General features: G+C 46.7%; 1 protein-coding gene across 2 annotated transcripts in view; it reads right to left on the reverse strand.

The window, feature by feature from the left end:
• Osbpl10 (oxysterol binding protein like 10) overlaps nucleotides 1-16,049 on the reverse strand; it is a 237,531-nt gene that overhangs the window by 38,387 nt on the left and 183,095 nt on the right. The window lies entirely within an intron of this gene.

Here is a 16,049-nt window from a genome sequence, read left to right on the forward strand (position 1 = left end):
CAAGTTCCATGCTAGAGTTGGTTAAAGTGGTAATAGCCCAGGCTAGCCTCAATGTCATGATGTAGTGGGGGATGGTGTGGGACTTCTGATCCTCCTGTCTCAATCTTTCTAGTGCTAGACTGATAGGCATAAGCCACCATGCCGTTTACACAGAGCTGGGATCCAATCCAGGGCTTCATGGAGCTGGGCAAGCACTGGGCGAGCTGAGCCACAGCCCCAGGCCTTGCGAGAGTTAATCCTCCTCCTACTGCCCACTGCGGACAAAATGAACTATCAAAGGCGGTTGTGGCTTTGTGTCTAGGTTAATTCTGAAAACCTCAGAGGGAGGGGTGGCTGGGAGGAGCAGCAAGCAACAGACCCAGGAAAGGCAACTTTCAAAAGAGCTTCACTGTGTAAAAAAGAAAGTAATCAGGGAGCTGGTTTCTTTTCTTATGGAACAAGTCCAGCCCAGCTGCCTGCCTTCCTCAAGGAGAGAAATTTATGGACAGGCCTTCCGAGCCACGGTCGGCTTTCCTGTCACAGTGCATGAAAGTACTGGTGAACAGAAGCCACTCACATCTGTAAGAGGCTTTAGGCCCCCACGCCCACCTCCCCACCTTGCAACTGTAAGAGGCTTGGATGTCCACATCCCCCCAAGCCAGACTGTGGATTAGGGGTTCCAGGGCACTGGGGAATTAGATTTACAGATGTAGCTTAGTGGTAGAATACTTGCCTAGCATGCAAGAAGTCCTGGGTTCAATCCCCAGCACTGTGTAAACCAGGCCTGGTAGTGCACAGCTGTCAGGAAGATGAGAAATTCAAGGTGAGCTTTAGGTACAATTTGAAGTCAACATGGCTACATGAGACCTTGTATTAAAATGGTGGGCAGAGGGCTGGATAGATGGCTCAGAGGTTAAGAGCACAGTTTGTTTTTCCAGAGGTCCTGAGTTCAATTCCCAGCAACCACATGGTGGCTCACAACCATCTGTAATGAGATCTGGTTTCCTCTTCTGGCATGTAGGCACAGATAGAACACTGTACACATAATACATAAAAAGAGGCAGGGAGAAGGGAAACAGGATTGCCGAAGAAAGGTAAGCTGGTAAACCTGGCTCTGAAGACCCATGAAAGGAGCACAAGCCAAGGGCACCGGGGAAACCAAGCAGACGGCTCATACACGTCACCTCAAAGTTCATTTCTCCACACTCCAGGCTTCTTTGCTGCACCCACCTGAGGCATGCTGTGGAAAATTAGCCTGGGCTGCACAAGGGGGGGTGGGGTGCGGATCTGCTCTGCTAACTGGCCTTGTTGTGTGTCGGTGGGGGAGGGGTCTCAGACATTTTTTGAAAAGCCAGCAAGACAAGGAAACCCAAAAGCCGTCGATGACAACTGAAGAAGATACGCTGGGCATCATGCTGGCCTATGTTAGCCAAGGAAACTGTACTGTCAACATATCCTGGCATCACCCAAGAGAGCATCTCAGTTGATCAAAAGTCTTATTGGGTTGGATTGGGTTGGATATCTGTGAGGGTGTATCTTGTCTTAGTTGGTGCAGAAGGGCCCAGTCCACTGTGGGCAGCACCATCCCCTAGGCAGGTAGGGCCGGGCTGTAGAAGGAAGCTAACTGCACCCGAGCTTGTGAGAAAGTTGGCAAGCAGCATTCCTCCATGGTTTCTACTTCAGGCTGCTGCCTTGAGTCCCTGCCGACTTCCCTCAATGGTGGACGGTGACCTGGAAGTATACCAAATCAACCCTTTCCTCCCCCCCAAGTTGCTCTTGGTCAGCGTGTTTTATCAGAGCACTGAAACCAGGACAGAAGCCCTTTGATGAAGCTTGCCCCATGCACAAGTGGCAGATGGCATTGTTTATGCCGGGTAAACTAGTGAATCCCAGGGACCCCAGAAGAGTGTAACAACACTCAAGAATTCCCCAGCCCACTTAATGTCCACAAACAGGGAAAAGGCGGGGAGGCCAAAGAGCAGTTGTATTAAGGTTGATCCACTGTTGAGTGCCAGCCCTTGAGAGGACCCCTGGAAATATGGAATCTCACGACACTGAATTAGTGTTCTGCCCACTTAGCGAGTATGCGCTCACATTCCTAGGCGGGTACGCACAAACAGGTTTGGCCTGAGAGTGCCCTGCCAATCTCCATAGATGGGGAGGAGAAAGACGCCACTGACCTAATCCCTCACCTGGGAGCATCTTAGAGAGCCTTCCTCCATACCCACATGCTTGTTAGAGGAGAGAGGTAATTGATGCTTCATTCCTACAATTTCAGACATGGGATGATTTTGCTACCCCCCTCCATATGTCCTACAAAGATGATCAGGAACATTGTAAGACCTTCCAAGGTCCACAGTATATCAAATGGGATCTGTCCCTCTACTGTTATCAGGTAGCCCAGGCTAGCCTTGAACTCCTGATGCTCCTGTCTCCACCTCCCAAAGTCAGGGATCACAAGGACATACCACCACTCTAGGCTGTTCCATGGTATTGTATGCCCTGTGGACTGACTGCTTCTTCAAGGAATCCGTGCTCTCAAATGATTTTTAAAGAAAAGGTTCCGTGAGGGCCGGGGGAATGGCCCAGTGGGTAAAGAGCATGCAGCAAAAATAAACACCTTCACAAATGGGCAGATGTGCAGCCACCCCAGTTCTAGCCCTTGGGTGATGGGAAGGGGCATCCCCAGAGCACACTAGCTAGCCACACCCCAACCAGTGAGCTCTGAGTTCAGGTGAGACAGCCTGCCTCCAGGTAAAGTATGATCACATACGACCCCCGCTGCCCATCTATGGCCCCACACGCATACATGCCTGCACATACACACGCACTTACACACGTGCCAACACACACAGCTGCTGAGGGGTGGGGACGTGAGTTTATATAACCTTTCTGCCAAAGCTTGTTCAGAGCCTGCTGGAGCAACTTCCCTCCACTTCCACAGGATGGGAAGAGCCCTTCTCTCACAGGCTGAGAAGTGCCAGCCTCAGAGAGCAATTTCTCTAAGAGACGCCATGCTGAGTAGAGAGGTAATGCTAAAGAAGCCATCATCCTGGAATTTCAAAGATGGAGGTGAGTGGAACACTCCCTTCGCACACTTCCATTGCGGCTCACGCCACAACGCGTGATGCTGAACAACATGAGAACGGCACACCTCCCCCAAAAGAGTCATTCTCTCTGAATTACACCGTGAACTTCTAAAGTCAAACTGCAAGCCCTTCAGACCCCATAACCCCGATGACACTCTCCTCACAGAGCCCACCCCGAGCTCAGCCCTAGATATATGCTACTTATGGTCCTGAAGAGGACAGGCAGGCAGACACAGCAGGGTGTCCAAATGCTAGAGCCAGGGTCCTGTCGGGGGTGGGTGAGATGGCTCAGCAGGAAAACGCACTTGCTGCCAAGACAGAAGCCCAAGTTCAAGCCCAGGGACCCATATGGTGGGTGGGCAGAACTGAGCTCTCCACGCTGTCTGTGGATCCCCACACGTGAGCGCACACACAAAACCACTAGACACAATTTAACATAAGCAGCTGTTCTGGCACTATTTGCACATGGCATGAACAGCCCCTGCTGGAACTCAGAATGTTCCCCAGTTCACCCTCAAAAAGGTCCATTCCCCTGCTCCACATACACATCCTCTGCTTCCTGCCTAGTTGCTCCCAGGTACCTCAAAGCCACAAACCTGCAAATCTATAATTATGATTTCATACCCAGAGAACTCCTGCAATGCTACCGAACTCAATTCAAACTGCAAAAAGGGATGCAGGCATTCATCAGTTGAATCAGGCAAAGCCTACAGAACAGACGAAAAATACTTGGCTCCTTTCTTCCAGAATGTTCTTTTCCCAAGATCATAAATTGCTGAGGGCTGACTTTCCATCTTCGAAAAGCGAACGTCATGAGAGCCAGCATATAAATCACTCTGGGATACTTATTCACCATAGACAAATAAAAATGTGAGCTACTCTGCTGCGTGGGGCTCCTCTCTGCCGGCACCATCTGATGGGTCTAGGCTAGCCAGGGTAAGGAGAGAGAGCTGTGGGATTGGGGCTCCTCTCTGCCGGCACCATCTGATGGGTCTAGGCTAGCCAGAGTAAGGAGAGAGAGCTGTGGGATTGGGGCTCCTCTCTGCTGGCACCATCTGATGGGTCTAGGCTAGCCAGGGTAAGGAGAGAGTGAGCTGTGGGGTTGGGTGGGGGTCATGCCGAGAGGGCTAGGATAAGGGCACCAAACAGAACGGTAAATGTTGCCTACCACATCGCTACAATCTCTTCAACGTTTCGCCTCTGGTTGACAGCTCCCCTTCAAGGCCACAGGAATGATGGGGAGGAAAGAGAGGAAGTGGAGAAAGGGGGCACAGCATACACAACAGTGTGTTCTTTAAAGCCCCTCTCATTCACAGCGTCAGGGCACTTGGTCCTCCGGGAACTGTGGTCAGGGAGTAGAAACTGTTCCCCTTGATGCTGCTTTATCATAAGGCAGCAGCTCACAATGGACAAAAATCCAAGGTGACTGTGTCCCCAGCACTCTGATGGATGCTTACGTCACAAAGTCACTGTTGCAGGGGGTGGGGGCTCAGAGAGGTGACAGGGTGAACACTCCCCAAAGATGCATTGGGCCCAGCACCAAACTCCATGAAGTCCCCCAGACATGTGCCACTAGCCAAGGTGTGATGTAAGACCACGACAATACTCCAATCCTCTTATAAAAGCAATGCCTGGCCAAGAGGGCAAACATCACCACCACAGACAGAAGGGGAGGAAGAAGTGAAAACAGAAAGGAAGACCTTGAGGGCGCAGCATAAACGGCAGGAATCTCCCAAGCCATAGAGGAAAACATAGCCACACCTGTAAGTAAGAGGTCTCACAGGTTGCCAGATGTCAATCAAACGAGTTCTTGAAGGGCTAGGGATACTCCATTGGCATAGTGCTTGCCCAGTGTACATGAGGCCCTGGGTTCTTCCCAGAACATTTGTCTTCCAACCCTTGGGAGGTGGAAACAGAACCCTCAGGGTCAGCCGTGATTGCATAGTAGTCTTTATTGACCTCCTAAAATGTGATGACTCTGAGAACCAAATATTCGTTCCTCAAAACTAATGTAACACAGCCCGGTGGTGGTGGCACACACCTTTAACCCCAGCACTCAGGAGGCAGAGGCAGGCGGATCTCTGTGAGTCTGAGGCCAGCCTGGTCCAGAGAGTGAGTTTCAGGGCAGCCAAGGCTACACAGAGAAACCCTGCCTCAAACAAACAAAAAACAAAAATAAAAAAACAACAAAGACTAATGTAACACTGTCTTTCATTGTTTTTATTACATTATTCATGGTGGATTTGAAAAAAAAAACATTTCATTTTTCAGAACCTGGGATCAAATGCTCCACCACCAAGCTATAACCTAGGTTACTTTATTTTAAGATACAATCAAACTAAGTTCTCAGGCTGGTCTTGAACTCATTCTGTAGTCCAGGCTGACCTGATTCTCCTGCCTCTGCCTCCTGAGTAGCTGAGATTATGGGCCTTGTGATGGTTTGAGAGAAAATAGGCCACAAAGGGAGTGGCACTATTAGGTGTGGCCTTGTTGGAGTAGGTGTGGTCTTGTTGGAGGAAGTGTGTCACTGTGGAGGTGGGCTTCGAGGTCTCATATATGCTCAAGCCATACCCAGTGAAACAGACCACTTCCTCTTGCCTTCAAGTCAAGATGTAGGACACTCAAGTACTTCTCCAGCACCATGTCTGCCTGCACACCACACCATGATGACAATGGACTAAACCTCTGAACTGTAAGCCACCCCAATTAAATGTGTTTCCTTTATAAGCATTGCTGGGTCATGGTGTCTCTTCACAGCAATAGAAACCCTAACTAAGTCAGGCCTACATCACCAAGCTGGCTACTGGGGATATTTTTAAAGGTTCACTATATGGGCTTTGAACATGTAGCCAGGACCACAAAAATAAAGTCCACAAAATATTCCCCCACTTAGTGAACTGAATGGATAAACTGGGCATCTGCTTGTAAACTTGACCCATGCTGAAAGAGAGAGCATGCTGGGACCAGGAGGGGGTGGCAGAGCAGATTTTGAAATCCTAGAGAGAGAGAAACTTATGCTCCTCAGTGCTCGGAGTGCAGGGACCGTTGTGAAAGATGACAAGGAGATTGAGCACCAGTGGCTGATGTGGGATTCCCCTCTGTATGCTGTGAATACCATTGGTGAATAAAGAAACTGCCTTGGCCTGTTGGTAGGGCAGAACATAGGTAGGTGGGGAAAACTGAACTGAATGCTGGGAGAAAGGAGGCGGAGTCAGAGAGAAGCCATGTAGTCCCGCTGGAGCCAGACAGAACTTTACCCAGTAAGCCACAGCCATGTGGCGATTCACAGATTACTAGAAATGGGTTAATATGTAAGAGTTAGCCAAAAATAAGCCAGAACTAATGGGCCAAGCAGTGATTTAATTAATACAGTATCTGTGTGGTTATTTCAGGTCTGAGCTGCTGGGTGGTAGAAAGATGACCCAGCAGCCTCCTACAAGTGGTCTTTTCCATCTTCTCAAAGGAAAGAACTAAACAAGCTGTATCACAGATAGGTGACAGACCTGCTGGTCTTTAGCTAACAGTGTTCCATAAACTGTAAGGCTGAAGAGATGAATCAGCACTGGCTGCTCTTGCAAAGGACCTGAGTTCAGCTCCCCACACTCACATGGAGGCTCCCAGCCTCCTGTAATCCTAACTCCAAAAGTTGACCCCTGGCTTCTGGAGAGTCAACCCCTGGCCTCTGGAAACACCGTAATGCTTGTGCATAACCTTGCCCCCATACATACACACACACCATCAATGAAAAGAAAAAAATTCTAATCTGTATATAGCATCTGAAGTAGAAGAGTCACTTGGATTCTCCATGTCAATTCGCTGTAGCAGCTGTTGTGAGAAAAACTACCTCCAGAGTCTGAAGCTCCAATAGCCATCTTGTTTACTTTTGGGGCAATGACACTGTGGGGTTAAGTTCAAGGACCTAATGTTCCCAGGGAGCCTGCCTGTCTGCATTTCATGAGTACATTTTTGGAGAGATCTCCATTGTAATTTGCATAAGCACAAAATACCAAGTTTCTGAGGCTGCCAGGGAGAATGCTGACTTGCACTTCCAGGGGCCTAAGAGCACACTGCAACATTTATAATTGTTCTTATGTGTCATTTTGTATGTCAGTCTTTTAGTCTGTGCTTCTGACTCTATCTTATTGCATGCTGTGTGTGTGTGTGTGTGTGTGTGTGTGTGTGTGTGTGTGTGTGTGTGTGTGTGTGTGTTTTAACATAAGGTCTCACTCTAGAGTCCAGACTGGTCTTTAAGGTGATCCTCCTGCCTCTGCCTCAGCTTAGCTTAACACTGCTATTTTTTTTAGATTTATTTATTATGTATACAACATTCTGCCTCCATGTATGCTCGCATGCCAGAGGAAGGCGCCAGATCTCATTACAGATGGTTGTGAGCCATCATGTGGTTGCTGGGAATTGAACTCAGGACCTCTGGAAGAGCAGACAGTGCTCGTAACCACTGAGCCATCTCTCCAGCCCCCTTAACACTGCTATTATTACCATGTCTACTGAAACCTTTTTGCATGTATGTCTGCACATGTAAGACTATAAACATTTTAAAACAATTTTAAGCTTTAGTCATCTTACCCCTCAGTCTCCTAAAGAAATAGGTTATTTCTTACCTTACCCAAGCATAAATAAAATGCAGGGATTAAAAGGACAGCTATTGAACCTGAGAAGTCACTTAATTTTTTTTTAATTTTAACTAAAAACATTTCAAAAATATTGAAATAGGGTCTCACCGGCTCGCCTAGAACTCACCATGTAGACCAGGCTAGTCTCAAACTCAGATTCATCTGCCTCTGCCTCCTAAGTGCTGGGCTTAAAGGCGTGCACCACCACACCCAACCCCAAATTTATCCTGTATGTATGTGTGTGGACTACAGGCATGCAATGTTGCTGTTCAGAGGTCAGGTGACAAGTTGGCAGAATTGGTTCTCTTTCAACCGTGTGAGACCTGGGATTGAACTCGGGTCATCAGGCTTGTCCACTGATCCATTTCGCCAGCCCCAGATAGGTCACTATAAAACCCAGTGACACGATTTACAACAAAGCACAAGTTAAGACAGAGGAACCTAGGTTTGCTTCGTCATAACTATAACAGGCTTATTGTTTCACAGACATGACAGAGCTATACTTTCTTACCATATAAACTTCCATACCCTTAACTTTCTAAAATCTATTAAAAATGAAATATTGAGTGCATTGAATGTGCTTCACAGAACATTAAGATGTTCTGAACACACCATTAAGGGATATCTGATCTTCTCAAGGAAGTATTCTAGGGGGACAATAAACATCTAAAGTAAACCCTTCACAGTACCGTCAGCGTTTGCATCAAACAGTACTCATTAAGGCATAAGATAAAACTGAATTAAGTAAGAAAATTTTTTATTTGCTACATAAATTTTGGTAAGGATTTTCTTCTAAAACAGATTCTAAAAGGAAATTAAATTTTACACTTCCCCCTTGGTATTCAAGGGCCACAGAAAACAAGACATAAAAATACTTTATGCTAATCAAGATGTGTGATTTTAAATACATTTGGAAAACTAATAAAAAGAATCTTTTTATAATTGCTTTGTAACATTTCCGTGATATATGGAGGTTGCCAAGGATAAGTTTTCTGAGATATAAGTAACTCAATATGTAATTACGGAAATAAAGTCAAAACGCTTGAAAACGGCATTCATTAAAAATCCTTTGATGAGATAGATGTGGTGGCATGTCCCTTTAATCCGAGGATTCAGGAGTTGAGGCAGGTGGTTTTCTTTGAGTTTGAGGTCAGCCTGGTCTACACAATGAAGTTCAAGGAAGCCAGGGCTACACAGAGAAACCCTGTGTCAAACAACAACAAAAACTCTCTGACCATGAGTGGTGGTGCACACCTTTGATCCCAGCACTTGAGAAGCAGAAGCAAAATGATCTTTGTGAGTTTGATACCAGCCTGGTCTACATAGAGCCATGCCATCCTGGGCTATACAGTAAGACCTTACTTGAAAAAAAATCCTTTTATTAGATTATTGCTATAATATTTATGTTTCCAAGAATACTTTTATTCTTCTAATTATAAACACTTAGAGCTTTATTTAATTCTCGTGTGTATGTGTTGTGTATGTCTTTATATGTGTGCTTGTTTGTGCATGTGAGTACATTTGCCTTCAGAGGCCAGAAAGGATATGAGATCCCCTGGAACTGGGATTACAAGTGGTTGGGAGTCACCAAGTGGGTTCTGTGGATGGAACACAGGTCTCTGCAAAAGCTGTCAGTGCTCATAACCAGCCCTGACATAAGATTTGATCACTAAAGTTATTATACATATAAAATCATGAATGGGTTTGTCAACGATCTTTACATTCCATTATTGTGACATTTCCTCCTCGTGATGGAATAACAGAAGATGCCAGCCCTGGGCAGCAGGGTGAAGCAGCTGGCGCAGCTTTGGTATGAGTATATGTAGGGGAAAGGTCAATGTCATCGGATCATACCAAGAAAAGAGAGAGCAGAAATTCTGCAGCAAAAGGGTCAATTTAAAAAAAAGATTTCCATCAGATTTTCAGAGAACTTTATGAAATGCTTTCTGCTTGGAAAAGATAAACTATAAATTCAAAAGATTAAAACTTAAAAAGCCTGGTCCAGTGTGCAAAGATAGCTTTGGGTAGTTTCTGACCTTTGCTCCAGAAATATATATATTTCATCCATGTTGAGATAGGCTGCTTCTGCTACTGGAGAATAAAGTCATTACTCAACATTAGTTCATTGCTGATAGATAACATACATCTTACTATAAAATGTCATTTCTTAATATCTAATTTTATATATAATGAAATTATTAAGGTTAAACAAGTACTGTTAACAAAAAGACAGTTTAAATTTAGAATGCTTTCATTGGACTCAAGACTTGTTTATTTTTAGTGTGAGTGTGGTCTGTGTGGTGTGTATGGACCTGTTGTGTGGTATATGAGTCTGCGTGTGGCGTGTGATCCCGTGTGTATATGGGCCTGTGTATGGTGTGTATGGATCTGTGTGTGGTGTATGGGCCTGTGTGTGGTGTATGGGTCTATGTGTGGTGTGTATGAGTCTGTATGTGGTGTGTATGGGCCTCTGTGTGGTATATGAGTATGTGTGTGGTATGTGTAGGTCTGTGTGTGATGTATGGGCCTGTGTGTGGTGTACCAGTCTGTGTGTGGTATGTGTAGGTCTGTGTGTGATGTATGGGCCTGTATGTGGTGTACCAGTCTGTGTGTGGTATGTGTAGGTCTGTGTGTGATGTATGGGCCTGTGTGTGGTGTACCAGTCTGTATGTGGTATGTGTAGGTCTGTGTGTGATGTATGGGCCTGTGTGTGGTGTACCAGTCTGTGTGTGGTATGTGTAGGTCTGTGTGTGGTGTATGGGCCTGTGTGTGGTGTGGCAGTCTATGTTATGTGTGTATGGGCCTATGTGTGGTGGACCGGGCTGTATGTGGTATGTATAGGGTCCGTGTGTGGTATATGAGCCTGTGTGTGGTGGACCGGGCTGTATGTGGTATGTATAGGGTCCGTGTGTGGTATATGAGCCTGTGTGTGGTGTACCAGGCTGTATGTGGTATGTATAGGGTCCGTGTGTGGTATATGAGCCTATGTGTGGTGGACCGGGCTGTATGTGGTATGTATAGGGTCCGTGTGTGGTATATGAGCCTATGTGTAGTGGACCGGGCTGTATGTGGTATGTATAGGGTCCGTGTGTGGTATATGAGCCTATGTGTGGTGGACCGGGCTGTATGTGGTATGTATAGGGTCCGTGTGTGGTATATGAGCCTATGTGTGGTGGACCGGGCTGTATGTGGTATGTATAGGGTCCGTGTGTGGTATATGAGCCTATGTGTAGTGGACCGGGCTGTATGTGGTATGTATAGGGTCCGTGTGTGGTATATGAGCCTGTGTGTGGTGTACCGGGCTGTATGTGGTATGTATAGGGTCCGTGTGTGGTATATGAGCCTATGTGTGGTGGACCGGGCTGTATGTGGTATGTATAGGGTCCGTGTGTGGTATATGAGCCTATGTGTGGTGGACCGGGCTGTATGTGGTATGTATAGGGTCCGTGTGTGGTATATGAGCCTATGTGTGGTGGACCGGGCTGTATGTGGTATGTATAGGGTCCGTGTGTGGTATATGAGCCTGTGTGTGGTGGACCGGGCTGTATGTGGTATGTATAGGGTCCGTGTGTGGTATATGAGCCTGTGTGTGGTGTACCAGGCTGTATGTGGTATGTATAGGGTCCGTGTGTGGTATATGAGCCTATGTGTGGTGGACCGGGCTGTATGTGGTATGTATAGGGTCCGTGTGTGGTATATGAGCCTATGTGTGGTGGACCGGGCTGTATGTGGTATGTATAGGGTCCGTGTGTGGTATATGAGCCTATGTGTAGTGGACCGGGCTGTATGTGGTATGTATAGGGTCCGTGTGTGGTATATGAGCCTATGTGTGGTGGACCGGGCTGTATGTGGTATGTATAGGGTCCGTGTGTGGTATATGAGCCTATGTGTGGTGGACCGGGCTGTATGTGGTATGTATAGGGTCCGTGTGTGGTATATGAGCCTATGTGTAGTGGACCGGGCTGTATGTGGTATGTATAGGGTCCGTGTGTGGTATATGAGCCTATGTGTGGTGGACCGGGCTGTATGTGGTATGTATAGGGTCCGTGTGTGGTATATGAGCCTATGTGTGGTGGACCGGGCTGTATGTGGTATGTATAGGGTCCGTGTGTGGTATATGAGCCTATGTGTGGTGGACCGGGCTGTATGTGGTATGTATAGGGTCCGTGTGTGGTGTATGAGCCTATGTGTGGTGTACCGGACTGTATGTGGTATGTATAGGGTCCGTGTGTGGTATATGAGCCTATGTGTGGAAGGTGTCAGGTGTCCTCATAGCTCTCTACCTTATTCCTTTGAGGCACGGTCTAGCTCTGAACCTATAGTTTGTTTGTTTGTTTTCAGCTGGACTGGCAGCCAACAAGCTCCAGATACTTACTCCCTGATCCCCGCTCACCCCGGCACTGGGGTTAAAGGTGTGCTTGCCACAAAGATGCTGTGATTCGAATTCGGGTCCTCATTGTTTTTCAGCGAGTGCCCTTAAGCATCAAGCTATACCTCCATTTTTAATTATTTATCCGTCTTTTGGGCACGTGTTAGTGTGGGCACATGTGCTAACACCAGAAACTTCCGTGGGTCCCCTTTTTTCTTCTACCACAGGTTCTGAGACTCAGGTCACCAGATTTTTGCAGCAAGTGCTTGTATCACCTCACCAGCCCTGAGCTCAATTTTTAATGTGCCTAAAATATAGGTTAAAATATTCTTATAATATTAATATATATAATGTTACCTACCCACCTGTCATGGGTATTATCTAACTGCTATGTAATGAGTCCGACAGAAGCGACATCGTGGAAATGTCACTGAGAAATTGGTTCATTTTTTACGATGTTCAGATCTGTTTATAAACCAGATAATTCTACGCATTACAAAAGTCTCCATGCTGCCAAATGGACTTAGACAAAAAGCTAGAGACAAAAGCCCTAAGGTTTTCATGCCTCATATAGCGTGCTTTTCACTGATGTACAATGACAAAATGAGAGCTGTAATTTGTCTGGATTTATAGACACAGATTTATATAAACCATTAGCCATTCAATTGGCAGAAGGCTATGAGATCACATGTTGCTCAGATAGGAAGTATCAAAGAGCTTAATAATGGTTATTTAAAATATGGTGTCGGGATATTTAAACTCCAAAGGCCTGGTTTTGTTTGAACTTTCTATTCTTTCTTTAAAACCTCAATTTAAAAAAAGTAAAAACAAATGATTCAAATAACTGCCCTGGCAGGGATGACAACAGTCTAGAGACACAGGTGCCCTTCCTTGTGGCCAGCAGATTACCTAGATAACGGGTCCCAAGGAACTGGAATTTCTCCCAATAGTCTTCTACTGCGGGAGGGGCTAGCTGAAGCCTGGTGCCAGCCAGAGGAGAGATCTGCCATGAACAAGAGATTTCACACTTCTGACAATACTCAGTAAGGCCACCCATCGGGACAGACTAGAGAAGCCACCCGTCCGGACAGACCAGAGTCGAGACAATGAAGGAGCCCCTCAGCCATGCTCTGTTAGTAAGCCGGATAAAACCTAGCTCACTAAGTTGCCTGGATGGATTCACTTCCTCGACCTGTCTGTGCCCTGCCCAGGGTGCGTAGATGTCTCCTTAACCCCACCCGGAAAAAGCCAAGCAACAGACAGGAAGGCATCTGCCTGCCCGTCCTAAGACAAGCTGCCCCTAGACAAAGGAGGCAGAATAAAATATTTTCGGAACTAAATTTGAATTTCAGGTAGTCTTATAAAGCTGTAAACGTGTTCTAGCCTCACTCATTACCCTGTGAGAGAACACTGTATCCTCACATTCAGTTAGGTCTGGCCCCAGCAGAGCGGCGAGTTAACGTCACTGGATTCCACCCCAGAGCCCACCGCACTCTCTCACAGAGTGTGGATTAAACACATGCCGCACTTTGAGCTTTGGTTCTGCTGGGAATTAAGCAAACTAAATTTGAAAATGCATGTGTGGGCCATAAAAAATACTCAGAGGGCAAGGGTGCTTGCCACAAAGCCTGATGACCTGAGTTCAAATCCCCGGACCCACAGTGGTAGGAGAGAACTAACTACGGCAAACTGTCTTCTGACTTCCATACATGACATGCATCCCCAGTCCTCCAAACACACACTAAATAAATAAATGTAAAAAAAGAAAATGCATGTCTTTTCCGTACGTAGGTGGTTTGATGGCAAGCCAGAATCCAGTGGAGGAGATGGGACGCACTTCCGTATTCTGACTATGACTATGGAAGACAGGATGAATGACAGAAGCAATGAACAGGAGAAAATACCTTCCTTGAGGTGACACACAACAGCTATAATTCTCAACAGAGCTCTTGAGGGTGTGTGTGTATTCCTACGTGTGCACACAAGTGGACAGCAGGGACTGGGGTTGGGTGTCTTCCTCTGCTGCTTTCCACCTTATCTTTTTGAGATAGTCTTTCACAGGACCTGGGGCACATCAACGCTAGTCACTAGTCAGGATGGCCAGCAAGCCCCAGGGATCTTTATGTCCCTACCTCCTCAGCGCTGGAAAGACAGACATACACCACTATGTCCAGCTATTACATGAGTGCTGGGGACCCGAACTCAGGTCCTCATGCTTGAGTGACAAGAACTTTGCCAACTGAACTGACTCCCCAGCCCTTGAATTAGTTCTTCAATAGGGACCACGACAGGGAACTACATTCTCTACGTTAATACAGGTGAGGAACCAGAGGGAACCAAAGGAATGTCCGGCCTTGAGAAATCCCCCTCCGTCCCTCCTGAAGTTGGTTTCTCCCGATTGTAGAGGAGGCGGCAATGGCCACATTTTGCTTTATCTGACAGGAGAGCTATTGGGTGAATTTTTTTTTTATTGATAAAAGGAGAATAAAGAAAAGAAAGAAAAAAAAAACAAATTTCCACCTCCTCCCAGCCTCCCATTTCCCTCCCCCTCCTCCCATTCTTCTCCCCCTCCTCCCACCCCTCTCCCTTTCTATTGGGTGAATTTTGCTAGCTGTTTCAACTATTAAAGAAAAAGAGAGAGAGGGAGAGACAAAGGATGATGTTCCAAGAAGAAAACTATCACCTAGGCAGTGGCCATTTGGATTTTGAGAATTGTCTGCCAGGGCTGTCACTGGGGAACAATGAGAGAATCTTTACCAGAGGACTTGAATTCGCCTGCCTCTGAAAACCATCACGACATCAGCCCCCTGGACATCTCGGTCCACCTTGAGGAATCACTGGGCTTCACCTCACATTCCTCTCACCACAGAATGGATGCAGCGCTGACAGCCAGAAATCAATAGCCCATTCCCATGCTAATGGCCAAAGGGTTTCTTTTTCAGATTTTTTAAAATCTAAACTTGGAAGTGAGTGATTTTTTTCTTTCTTTTTTTCTTTTCTGCTGGGGCAGGAGAGATGGCTCAGCAAAAGTGCTTGCTGCTCCCACAGAGGACAAGAGTTTGGCTCCCAGCACCCATGTCATGTGGCTCACAACTACCTATAACTCTTGCTCCAGAGAATCTGAAACCCTCTTCTGGCCTCCTCAGGCACACACACGTATGGGAGCACACTCACACACACATACACAACCATTTTTTTAATCTTTAAGAGAAATGCTTATTTCATGTGGAGGTCGGAGTACAACTTGCAAGAGGTGGCTCTCTCCTTCCACCTTGTGGGTCCTGGGACGAACTCACACCATCAGGTTCGGTGGCGGATACCAACTCACCAGCCCCCAGGAGCACAAACATTGAATACTTTCTTCTGCCAGTGCTGCTGATGGGTAGCTAAAGCGGTCTACAACTTTGAGTAAAAACAACAGAACAGTCTCAACCTTTAAGAGGCAGAGGACACAGCTATCTGGCAAAGGGAGAAGAAACGTTATAGGGGACTCACAAGAATGGATAACCCAGGCTTCCCTAGCATATTTATTCCTTGCATGGGTTTCAGGGATTGAACTCAGGTTGCTAGTGTGACACAGGCGGTAACCTGATCCACTGAGCCATACTGATAGCCCTGTATTTGTTTTAGCTTGTTAATTAACATGCTTGTTGTTTCTTTGAGACGAGGTCTCATGTAGCCCAGGCTGGCCTGGAACTTGCTTTGTAGCCAAAGTTGACCTATCTCCGGCTCCCAAGTATCGGGACTACACAGGTACACACCGGCACGGCCAGCTCATTTCAGTTTTTAAGAAACCTCTGTGGTTATCCTCAAACTCAAATGTCAACTGACCCAGTCTACTGAAGGGGACAGCAGGGCTCCCAGCAGTCACCAACTTCGGAGGCAGCTCCCTCTGCTGCAGGTCTGTCTCAGCCTGCACCCTGCAGAGCCACCAGCCAAAGTTCACCTCCCTGCTCAATGCAAGCCCTGCTCAGGCCCCTT

Source organism: Microtus pennsylvanicus, chromosome 3 (assembly GCF_037038515.1).
Source record: "Microtus pennsylvanicus isolate mMicPen1 chromosome 3, mMicPen1.hap1, whole genome shotgun sequence".
Classification (NCBI taxonomy): domain Eukaryota; kingdom Metazoa; phylum Chordata; class Mammalia; order Rodentia; family Cricetidae; genus Microtus; species Microtus pennsylvanicus.